Raw genomic sequence first — 11,593 nt, 5'->3', positions numbered from 1 at the left:
GGAGGCACCTCGGACAAGTGTCGCCCAACACCAAAATAGGGATTTTCTTTTTTAGATGCAAACAAATAATAAAAAAAAGAACAGCGATGCTACAAAGCAGGAGGCACAGATGGAAGTGGCAGCAAATGAAGAAACACACACACACACACACACACACACACACACACACACACACACACACACACACACACACACACACACACACACACACACATACAGTACATGTATCTATATAAAACGACTCTGTGTAGCTGCTGAGAAGATGCCACGTACAGCTCCCAGGGTTCCAAGAGTCCGTCTGTGAGACTCGCCCCCCCCCCCTCTACTGTTCTACAAGAAACGCACAGGACGATTGCACTCTGTCTTAAACACACTGGACCGATGCCTGGCCTCCCCCTCTCTCCCCTGACCTTGAATATAGGACCAGAACTGGCATTCTGGACGAGGTGGTGGTGGTTGTACTGTCTGTCTCACAGCCAGCCAGAGATCATTAAAGCAAACGATGGATTCGCAAAGATGCTGCAGAGATGTGCTAGCACTAGACGGGACGTCTTCTCATCTTGACTTAATGCTGTTAAAAAAAAAAGACAAAAAAAGACAAAAGCCGTAGGAGGACAGCCGCAACCATGGTGCTGTCTGTTCTACTGCGATGTGAATGACCATGCACAGCGTTTGCATGAGGCTGAGATCAACTACGACCACGGCAAAAGCTGTCTCTACCTGAGCATGATGTAACCCTATCACCGCTGTACTTTCATTTTGCCATGACAAGCTTTGTACTGTGTATTCTTAATATCATCGTTTACATCTTGGGTCGATGAATGCTGGAATTTGCCAAACGGCCGTATGGTAATGTACTGTAGCCATCTGGAATTTGAAACCAAAAATCTATATTAGGCTTCTGGGCTACAGGCAGGGCTACCCTGTTACATTCATCCCCACTTTGGCTGCTATAGGGAGCCTCACAGAGCCTGGTATGGCTCCGGTAGTCTGTGATGGTACAGCAGCTGACAGGGAGAGGAGGGAGCATTGATCAGATTCTGGACATGGTCAAGTTGGTTTGGCATTGACATATCCATGGAACTACTCAGGAACCAACAGGTAGATGTAGCTCTCATTGGGCATATGTAGCTCTCACCAGGTATCCTCTTTGGTATACGCTGTGTAAATGGAAACGGCAGTGACTGCACACACCGAGGCACACTGCTCAAGCAACTCATTGTGATCTACAAGCATCGGTTGTGCGCAAGCGCCCTGTGCTTCACTGAGAAACAATTTATGCTGTATGCAATGGCTTAAAACTGTTATATTCTTAATTTCCTCATGGCACAGTTTAAGTGGAAACAGTTTATAGCTGCTATATACACATGGGAGGAATGTTTAATTCCGGTGTAAAAGCCCACATTCTGTTTTTATGGTCGACTACTATGACTGTAAATACCTCTTCATCTAGACTTTCTGTCTTACAGTATACAGGAAACTGAGAAACTCTCAACAGTGAAACTTAACAGCGTAGATGTAGTGTGCTATGTCCTGAACACCCGTAGTGTGACGGAACACTGTATACCGGTATAAGCTGACGTCTTTCTATAAGCTACTTGTACGAGTCGCCGTGCCAAGGGAGAAGCTGTCCTCAACCACACCCGAGACGAGTGGTGTGGTGTGTGAGACGTTATAATAATGTGTAGTGGGTGTACAGAAAAATGCAATCCAAAGTTATGACTGTTACCGTTAACTGTTCTTGCATGTTTGTGATACTGCATTCATGAGTTTGAATATAAATAAATAAAAGGCAGGTGTCTTAAATACCATAGTAGTGTAGCTAGGTACAGTATTGTTTATATAGAACACACGGTACTGCTGTTTGTATGACGGTTGCGTGTAGGGATGGGGCGATATGAACATTTCATATCACGATTATTGTGACCAAAGAAATCGCGATGTACGATATTATCGCGATAATCAAAACATCCCCAACATCCATTATCCTGGGGTGGAACATTTGCCAAAAAAATAGATCTACAAGCTCACAACGCGTCGCTATTAAGCGACGCGTTGTGAGCTTGTAGATCTGCTATTTTTTGGCAAAGAGATTTGTTAGAGAGTGAAAAAAAAAGACTGTATCAAGTATGTATATTATAACGGCGTCACCGGTTCGATTCCCGATCCGAGTGACCTTTGCCGCATGTCACTCCCTGTCTCTCCCCCATTTCCTGTCAATCTACTGTCCTATCCAATAAAGGCAAAAAGCCCCAAAACTAATCTTAAAAAAAAAAAAAAAAAAAAAGTATGTATATTATAAGTACGTTTTACCAATAGAGGGTTTAAAAAAATGGTACCGGGTAATATGCAGCTCGGCAAATAAAAGGTGAATTGATCCCAGTGCATGACGGAGGACGATATCACAATAAATTAACTCCCCACGATACGATTATCGTGAGTGTTTTTAATCGCGATAAACGATAATATCGCTTATCGTCCCATCCCTAGTTGCGTGATCAATTGTGTCATGTGCTAGCCCTACACCAAGCCAAAAACACAGAACACTGTCTTTCTTTCCCACATAACGTTGGATGTTCCGTGTGTGGTCTATTCAGCTGTACTGTGTCCTGTGCCGTGTACGCACAACAGTGTTGAAAAAAAAAACATAAGATGCATGTGGTAACATAATGCTTATGGAATATAGTGTACACACTGTGTTGCATACGGTGAAATGTAAATCTGTTTCATTACTCAGACATACTTTATATACTAGTTGTGGGGAATTTGAAATGGGCAAACAATTGCCAAATAAAATGAGAAGAACCAAACCATTCAGCGCCACGCGTTCATTCTTATACACTGTGTCTCCGTCAAGAGTAGAGCCAAGGTGTGTGTTGTTGTTCCGACACGCATTACTCTGACGTTGCGTTGGTCTGACTCTCCCCATTACTAACGCTATCCGTAACCCTAACGGCACACATAGCTAGTTAGCTACATAGTCGGTGTTAAAGCTGGGCAATATATCGAAAATGTACCTTCATCGAGGTATCAACATGCGAGGTATACATACCGACGAAGACGGCTTGAAATGAGGTATTTGTGTATGTGTCAAATTAATTAACAGACACACTATGCATGCACGTACAGTAGCACATGCAAAAAAGCAGTCCATCTGTAACCAGGTGTGGTTATTTCAATAAAACCATTGTTAGAAAATGGAAATAACTTCTTTATTCTATGTGTACTGTGCAATGTGAATGCATGGCTTTTTTGCTATTCATTACTCCAGGTGAAGGAGTTTAAGTATCTCGGGGTCTTGTTCACGAATGAGAGAAAGGGGAAGACGGAGAAGGAGATCAGCCGGAGAATCGGAGCAGCAGGAGCGGTTTTGCAGTCGCTAAATCGCACTGTTGTGAAGAAAAAATACTTAACCCCCCCCCCCCGAGCGCCTTCCTAGGAAAGTCCTCGATGCACGTCCCACTGGGAGGAGACCCCGTGGCAGACCAAAGACCAGATGGAAGGATTATATCTCCAAACTGGCTTGGGAACGCCTCGGAGGAAGTTGCTCGGGATAAGGAAATCTGGAAGTCTCAGTTGGAACTGTTACCCCCGCGACCGATTCCGGATAAGCGGTTGAAGATGGATGGATGGATGGCAGGCAGTGGACCTAAAGCAAAAAACTTTAAAAACTATAGAATGCAATTGTTTTGACCAATATCGATTGAGGTATTCAACAACGTTATCGAATATCGAAGGTTTTCCTAATATCGCCCAGCCTTAATTGGTGTAATGACTATGTGGTATCTGCAATTATCATTATAGGCAACATTGTTCAAGTTTTCAAAGGTTTGAAAGATTTACAAGTGTGAGCTTATTGACATTTTTTGAATTGGGCTTAAGTGGTTCAATTGGTGTGACCCTCGGCTATTATTAGCACACATCGAGGCCCAAAAGCGGATCACAAGCTTGACCCTACAGGGTCACAGGTTGAGGAGGGTCTGCTCTGAGAAGCACTCTATTCAAAGGGGTTGTCAGCAGTGGAGCTTCTCGTCCGTGGGCGGGCGGAAAAAGCGACAACGATTGGGATCTGTGCAGCCAGGAGACAGGCTGACAACGATTGAGATGTTATTGATGTTCTTGTCTGGGCAGAGGGAGCGCTGTGTGCAAAACCAAGCAGACATGCGTCAAGCTGAATAACAACGCTGTCAGCGGCTCCTCCGCAAAGTGCTGTGTCAGTCTAAGTGCTGAAGAGAGCAGGCGGCGAGCTCCCACGCTCCCACGTCCAGCTCTTTAAAGCAGTGGTTCCCAAACGTTTAAGCTCAAGACCCAAAAGAGAAATAAGACGTTTGCCCAGGACCCAAACTAGTGAAAACATCAGATCGCTATTTTCACTACTTCTTAAACATTTGTTTTCTAATTTATTTATTAATGAAATTACTCATTTCAAATCATTTAATTTTTTTATGTTTAATTTGTCCGCGACCCAAAAGGGATCGTGTCATCATTTCGACATAACATTTGTTCAACGTCCCATCTTTTCGACGCGGGTGAAATGCTAACCTGGCGACGCTGGTGAATGCTAACCTGGTGAATGTTAACCTCTATGCCTAAACCTAACCCAAACCTCAGTAAAACGATGCCGAAACCTAACCCTAATACCTAATCCTAACCCTTAGTCGAAATGATGGGACATCGAAATAGCGAGATTTCACCGACCCACAAATGGGTCCCGACGCAGTGTTTGGGAACCAGTCCTTTGGAGGCAGCAGGGTTTTCAGATAGCCCTCCTCGCTGTAGCCCCTCACAGCTGACTCTGTGCTCCGTGTCGAGATCGGGAGAGCCTGCAAACATGGCAGCTGGCCAAGGACACAGGAGAGAGACGTTTGAGGCAAGGTACCAGCCACTAACTCGATTAGCGCACCATATTTCTCTCCCAAATCACATCAGGACAATTTGCCCGTGCTGAGAAGCCCAAGTAAAAGCTTACCTAGGCGTATTTATCCTATCACATGCATTCCCCCTGACCTGGCCAATCAGATTTGTGGCAAAGATGTCTCTGTACCACATGCTAAAATGCCACCGGGTATGCAGGGTTCAAGCCGATGCAGCTGAGAGACCTATAGTTCTCAGATCATGCAATGATGGTGGAAAGCTCTTGAGGCAGGGACATGCTGGGCCCCTGATTCAGCCCGGGAAAAAGAGTTGGAGAGACTGGAGAGATTACTGTACATGAGTTATATTTCGTCGTTGTCGGGTGGAAACTTTGTATGTCCAAAACCGTTTGTTTTGTATTTATCATTTTAAAAATGATTTAAACTAGTGAAAACAGCCGATCTACAAGCACAAACGCGAGGCGTTGCTTGTAGATCGGCTGTTTTCAGTACTTTTGTGCAACGGCCTTGTATGATGAAGCAGGGCTTTGCTCCCGAAAAAATTTATACATTTGAAACTTGGAGATACGAGGTTTCTGCCCGACAGTGACGATTTACTTTGTTGGCCGCCCAGCCCCCAAAATGGACGGCCTGGAATGAACCGGCCGTTCGGGAGTTGTCCCGCTTTTCCCAATGGCCAGCACGTCCCTGCTCTTGAGGAAGCTGCCATGACATCAAGCCATGTCCGTCTATATGAGATCATTCTGTTTATTTGTTTTTAAAATGAAAACACCTGGCAACTTTAATTCGGCAACCTTTGTCAGACAAATGAGAGTCTCATCCTGGTGTCTCTAAAGAAGGGGTTCCCAAACTTTTTTGGCTCGGGGCACCCCTATAAATATTATTTTCATCCGAGGCACCCCTACATTATATTCATCATTTTCACTCCTATCACCTTATATTTATAGCATATTTTAGCAATTACGTTGCGAGGAAAACGTTGAGTTAATAGCTATTTTGGTTAGAATTGACTGAAAATAACTTTGTACTTCAAGTTTTAAATGATACAAAGTTTTTTTTAAATGTCCAAATAAATTCCAAATATTATCTAATTATCTCGCGGCACCCCTGGACTGCCATCACGGCAACCCAGGGTGCCCCGTCGCCCACTTTGAAAACCCCTGCTCTAAAGGGCATGGCATGGGGTTATAGAGGTCGCAACTTCTACCTTACATGCAGAAGGCCCAGGATTCATTCATACTTAACCCATTTAGAACGGGTACACATTATTGTGTATCATTATTTTATGCTTTAACTATTGAAAAATAGCAGATATACAAGCTCACAGGGCGGCACCGAGGGCCGCGCTGCGAGTTTGTAGATCTGCTATTTTTGAAAAATCGTGAAAATTAGAATTTTGACACAGTTCTATAAGTGTCTTTTGAATCCTTCTAAAAAAATTGAAAAACCTATGTTTCTATGTCAGCAATCTGGCCAGCCATCGTCAAAGAAAAGGTCCTTTTCACTTAAATGAAGCTCAGTTGGTCTGTGCTTGAGAGACTACTATGTCAGTGGTTCTCAAACATTTTCATGTGAAGGACCCCCAAAATTATATTTATTTGGCCACGGACCCCCATTCAACATAATAGTTCTAGGGCCCACCCAGAAGCAAAATTTGAGTTTGTGCTTGCTCTTTGGACTGTATACTACAATACTCTTTTTCTTTTTTCTCTGTAACTTGTAACCTTAACTGCTGTGCTGCCTCTGGGCAACTGAATTTCCCCCGTGGGATAATAAAGGTATCTATCTATCTATCTACTCCACCACTGGGTGCAGCATGGCGTCATCATGGACTGCATTGACCGAGGCAGGGAGGCCCTCTGGGGCAGGAAGCTGCCCAGCTGTTGGCGCCGGGCCCGGCGAAAATCCCTGACCTATGGGGAGGAATGGGCGGCATGCAGGCCAGGGTGCTGCGTGCGGGCCAGGCTAGGGGACACGCGGCCACGGGGAAACAGGGGGGCCTCATTTAAACTCAATGCCAATGTCATTCAGGCAAACCAACACAGACACACACACGCTGAGAATACACAACACTGCTCGCTCGTCAATCACGGGCTCTCATTGGTGGGTAAAAGGCTGCAGGAGCGATTAACATTGAATACCTGGGCGATAAAAGCTGTTGAAACAGGTATAGTTGTCTTTAGCCTAAATTTCCTGTAAAAAAAATAAACTAAAGAATTAACACTTTCATGCCAAAGCTAAGAAAAGCACAACCCAAGATCTTCAGACAACTGAAACAGACTACACAAGGACCCTGGCAGCTCTCCCCTGGGCCACGTTTTCGGGCCAGGCCGGGCTTAAAATGTAAGTTAATTATTCAGGCCGGGCTTCAGGCAAAAAAATTAAAAATAAAAAAACATTAAACCTAAATAATTATTTTCACTGAATCACACCTGACCCGGCGTTTTCGGGCAGGCCTAAAATGTATGCTAATTTGTCCAGTTAGGGCCAGGCCTTAAAGGAGTAGTTCACCCCAAAATGAAACATTTTCTATTGATTATTCCATTGAGTTGAATAATATATTTTTCCTAAGACAATAATTTGATTACATTAAAGTTGCCCCCATTGATTCCAGATGGCGACCCAAATGCATGCATGCGTGTCTTAGGAATGCGACAAATACCAAAAAAATATTATTAAACTCAAGTCTCCATGGAGTGACTAATCAATAGAAAAGAATTTCATTTTGGGGGTGAACTACTCCTTTTAATTTGCTGGCCTGTTGAGAACTATATCACTCACTCACCCCAAACACTACTCAGCTCCTCCATCTTATTGAGAGCTTATATTTTATTCAAATCTAGAATGCCTCAAATACAGTATTTGGTGGAACCAATAGAAATGATTAGGCATATACCAAGTTAATTTCATTAAGTTTATTGCATAAAAAACAAATGGCATCTTATGTACATTGATAGAAAACAAACATTTGTAGTAAAGATACAATGGCATATTGTCATGAATTTGAAGGGGGTGTATTAAGTGGTGCGTTTTTTTTTGTTGTAAAAAGAAAGAAAAGGGTTTAAAAAGGTGAAAGCTCCATATATTCCAATTAAACAATGCTGCTGAATAAAGGGTTCTTTGTTACAGCGCTGCAGCTATTCAGGCTAAAAATAACATACAGTACATCTTCGGGCTGGGATGCTGTACCAATGTTACCCAATCAACTCCAAAAAGATAATTTTATCAGCATTAATTCAGAGTTCCAGTTCCAATGTTGTCCTTTAGAGCAGTGTTTCTCAAACTTTTTTCTGCATGGGCACACTTTTCATGTCCCAAGAATCCAGGGGCACACCAACATAATACAGGGGTGTAAATATTGTCACTGTCGGGAAGAAACCTTGTATCTCCAAGTTTCATATTTGTACGTTTCTTCGGAAAGTAAAGCCCCGTTTCATCATGCAAGGCTGTCGCACAACAGTAGTGAAAACAGGCGATCTACAAGCACACAACGCCTTGCGGTGCGAGGTGTTGTGTGCTTGTAGATCGGCTGTAGTTTAAATCATTTTTAAAATGGTAAATACAATACTGGCTTTCAAGCAGTTACAAGGGGCACACTTGACCCTTCTCAGGGGCACACCAAAGATCCCCAGGCACAGTGGTTGAGAAACACTGCTTTAGGGGGTCTAAATTGACCATACGAGTCTGTAACTCTGACAGTGTTCATTTGGTTCCATTGTGTACACGGTCAGAGTTTAAGGGCAGACATTGAAATGTGAAAGTTTGAGAAACACTGCTCTATAGTCATTGTCTCTTGATTGGATAAAACTGGTATCCCGACATGACATTCTATTTTCTGTTTACTGGAGAAATGGGGAGACTAGTCTAGACTCTATAGCAATGATTAATCATCAGAATAATAGAGCGAATTAACACTTAGTTTAACAAAAATAATGTCACTTATCACCACCTTTAACATTGGGAACAACACACAACAGGAGATTGGCCTACTGCAGTGGTTCTCAACCTGTGGGTCGGGACCCCCCAAGGGGGTCCCCAAATGATTTTGGAGGGGTCCCCAGATGATTAACTTAATGTGCAACATTGTTCTCTCTCTCAACAGTAAACAAACCAACATAACGTTTAAGTGTGCCGATCTACATGCTCACAACGCCTCGCAACGCGAGGCGTTGTGAGCATGTAGATCTGCTATTTTCACGATAGAACCGTGTTATACAAAATGTAATGCCTCAACTCTTAGTGCTCATCAGGGTGGGGGGTCCCCAGTTAAAATATGATTATTTTGGGGGTCGCAGCCTGAAAAGGTTGAGAACCATTGGCCTACTGCACACCTGGCTTCAGCCCACCTCGCTTGTGACAACAATCCATTACTCTGCAGTGATTCTCAACCTTGTGGGCCGTGAGGATGTTGCAAGTGGGCCCCCAAATAATTGGCAAGACATTTTGAAATTACTGGTAATATGACATTAAAAATAATTCATGTAAAAACAATGTTATGTTTTAAAAGCTTGAAAAAAACGCGGATGTGGTAATGATCCAGAGACGGACGGTTGAGAACCACTGCATTTGTTGTACATGGAATAATAATAATAATAATGGCGTTCCCGTAAACTCAAGGAATTGTGGAGGGAGAATACTGTTGGAGTACGTTGGCATTGTTCGAATGGCTCAGTGATTGTATTCAGTCTAATTGGCATCTAGATAGATTACACTTTGTCATGCTGACGGTGTCACTCGCTGAAATTATTTATTTTTAATCTAATTACGTCATTCTTAGCGTCAGCGTCATCAATGTGGGACAAAGTATAAGCTACACTTTACAATTTGACAAAGCGTCGCCATCAGATGTTTTGTTAATCATTGAATTGACCATATTCACCTGGCAGACATGTTTGAACTGTACCTACAGTACATAGGGTGGCAATTCATTGTCTTAATGGCAAGATGGCTGCTGTGTGAATATGGTCTATTGGCATCATAACATGATTAGCAGTTAGCTGGTAATGTTTTCTTACATGTAGAAATGGAAAAAGCAAATGAGTGGAAAGACTAAAGCAGACATTCATGTAGAGCGTAGAGGTCATTGCAAGTGTTATAACGACCATCCATTTCACATTGTTTACTTATCGTTTACTGTGCAGAACAGGAGGAGAGAGATGAGACTGAAGCAATGCGTTATGACGCGAACGATGCGTTACTGTATGACGATCGCCCCCCTTGCGATTGTTAAACACAATAACCCTAGCATCCCTATTTGGGGGAAACTTTCCAAGTGTTTGAAAATAGCCGATCTTGCTGATCTACAAGCTCACAACGCGTCGGACCTGAGCTTGCAGATCGGCTTTGTTCGCCATTTGTCATACGTGATCGTATATCGGTCCTAAGAGGTTAATACATTAGTAAGATCAAGGCCTTGGTGTTCCATCTAGGGCAGAATATAGTGTTTAATTTAGTCATGCATTTTATAACCATGCTCTATGGATGCAAACATGTATGACTGTTGACATTTACCATTTCATTTAAGAGTTAATAAATAGGCACGCACACACACACACACACACACACACACACACACACACACACACACACACACACACACACACACACACACACACACACACACACACACACACACACACACACACACACACACACACACACACACACACACACACACACACACACACACACACACACACACACACACACACGCAGCCAACTATGAATTGGTTTGTGCCGATGTCCAAATAAATATGCTGCTACTGAGTTCTGAACTCAGACAGGTCAGTACATGAGTGTATGGTAGGCAGCTCAATCTCAACAACACCATTCTCAGGTCAGCTTGGTCCCACAGATAATCTATCTAGAGCTATAGCTTAAGATAAGGGTCTTCAATAAGGGGTCCGGGGCCCCTCGGGGGTCCTCAGAGCTGCTACAGGGGTCCTGGGCCTGAACAAGGTTGAAGACCCCTGGGCGTATGACATGATATAAGTACTGTAAAAATAGACAAGCAATACATTGAGGGACATGGAAGGGAAAAACTATCAGGACAGAATTTCAATGGTCTTTTTTTTTTGCTGCCAATGCCTTTTATGGAGGTTTGTGAGGTTCTTTTGCACCTTAAAGGACAACTTTGTTTTTTTACAAGTGTTCATATTTTAGATTGTAATTAGAGAAAAGAAAAGATGTTAAAATGTTTTCATTTACTCCTTTCTATCGTTTTAGCACGTTTAGCTTACCAAAACATGGGGGCATGTGTACGCATGGAGCATGCGTACAAGTGGCTAAATATGTATTTTTAGACACAATAAGCCTGCAATTTCTTTATTGCTATTTACAGTAACCCCAGAAGTCACATCTGCCCATGAAAGATTGTGGTGTATCTTGGGAATGGGTTTATTCTGTCTAAAAAGACATATTTAGTGTACGCATGCCCCCAGCCACTGAAATCAAAATAATCAAAAACCTCTAAAACGATAAAAAGCAGTAAATGAAAACATTTTAACTCTCATTTTTTATGTTCTTTAATTACAATCTAAAACATGAACCCTTGTTGTTAAAAAAAACAAAGTTGTCCTTTAATGCTGTTGATGTTTTGGGTAAAGCACTTTGAGTTGCCCTGTTGTTTTAAAGTACACTACTTTACATTATAAACCTGCCTTGCCTTGGTGTACGCCACTCTCTCAATTTGTGGACAATATGATGTATGACAAAAATGA

Source organism: Nannobrachium achirus (genome assembly GCF_963921795.1).
Source record: "Nannobrachium achirus genome assembly, chromosome: 2".
Lineage (NCBI taxonomy): Eukaryota > Metazoa > Chordata > Actinopteri > Myctophiformes > Myctophidae > Nannobrachium > Nannobrachium achirus.
The sequence above is the reverse complement of the archived record's forward strand: the minus strand, read 5'-3'. Positions refer to the sequence as shown.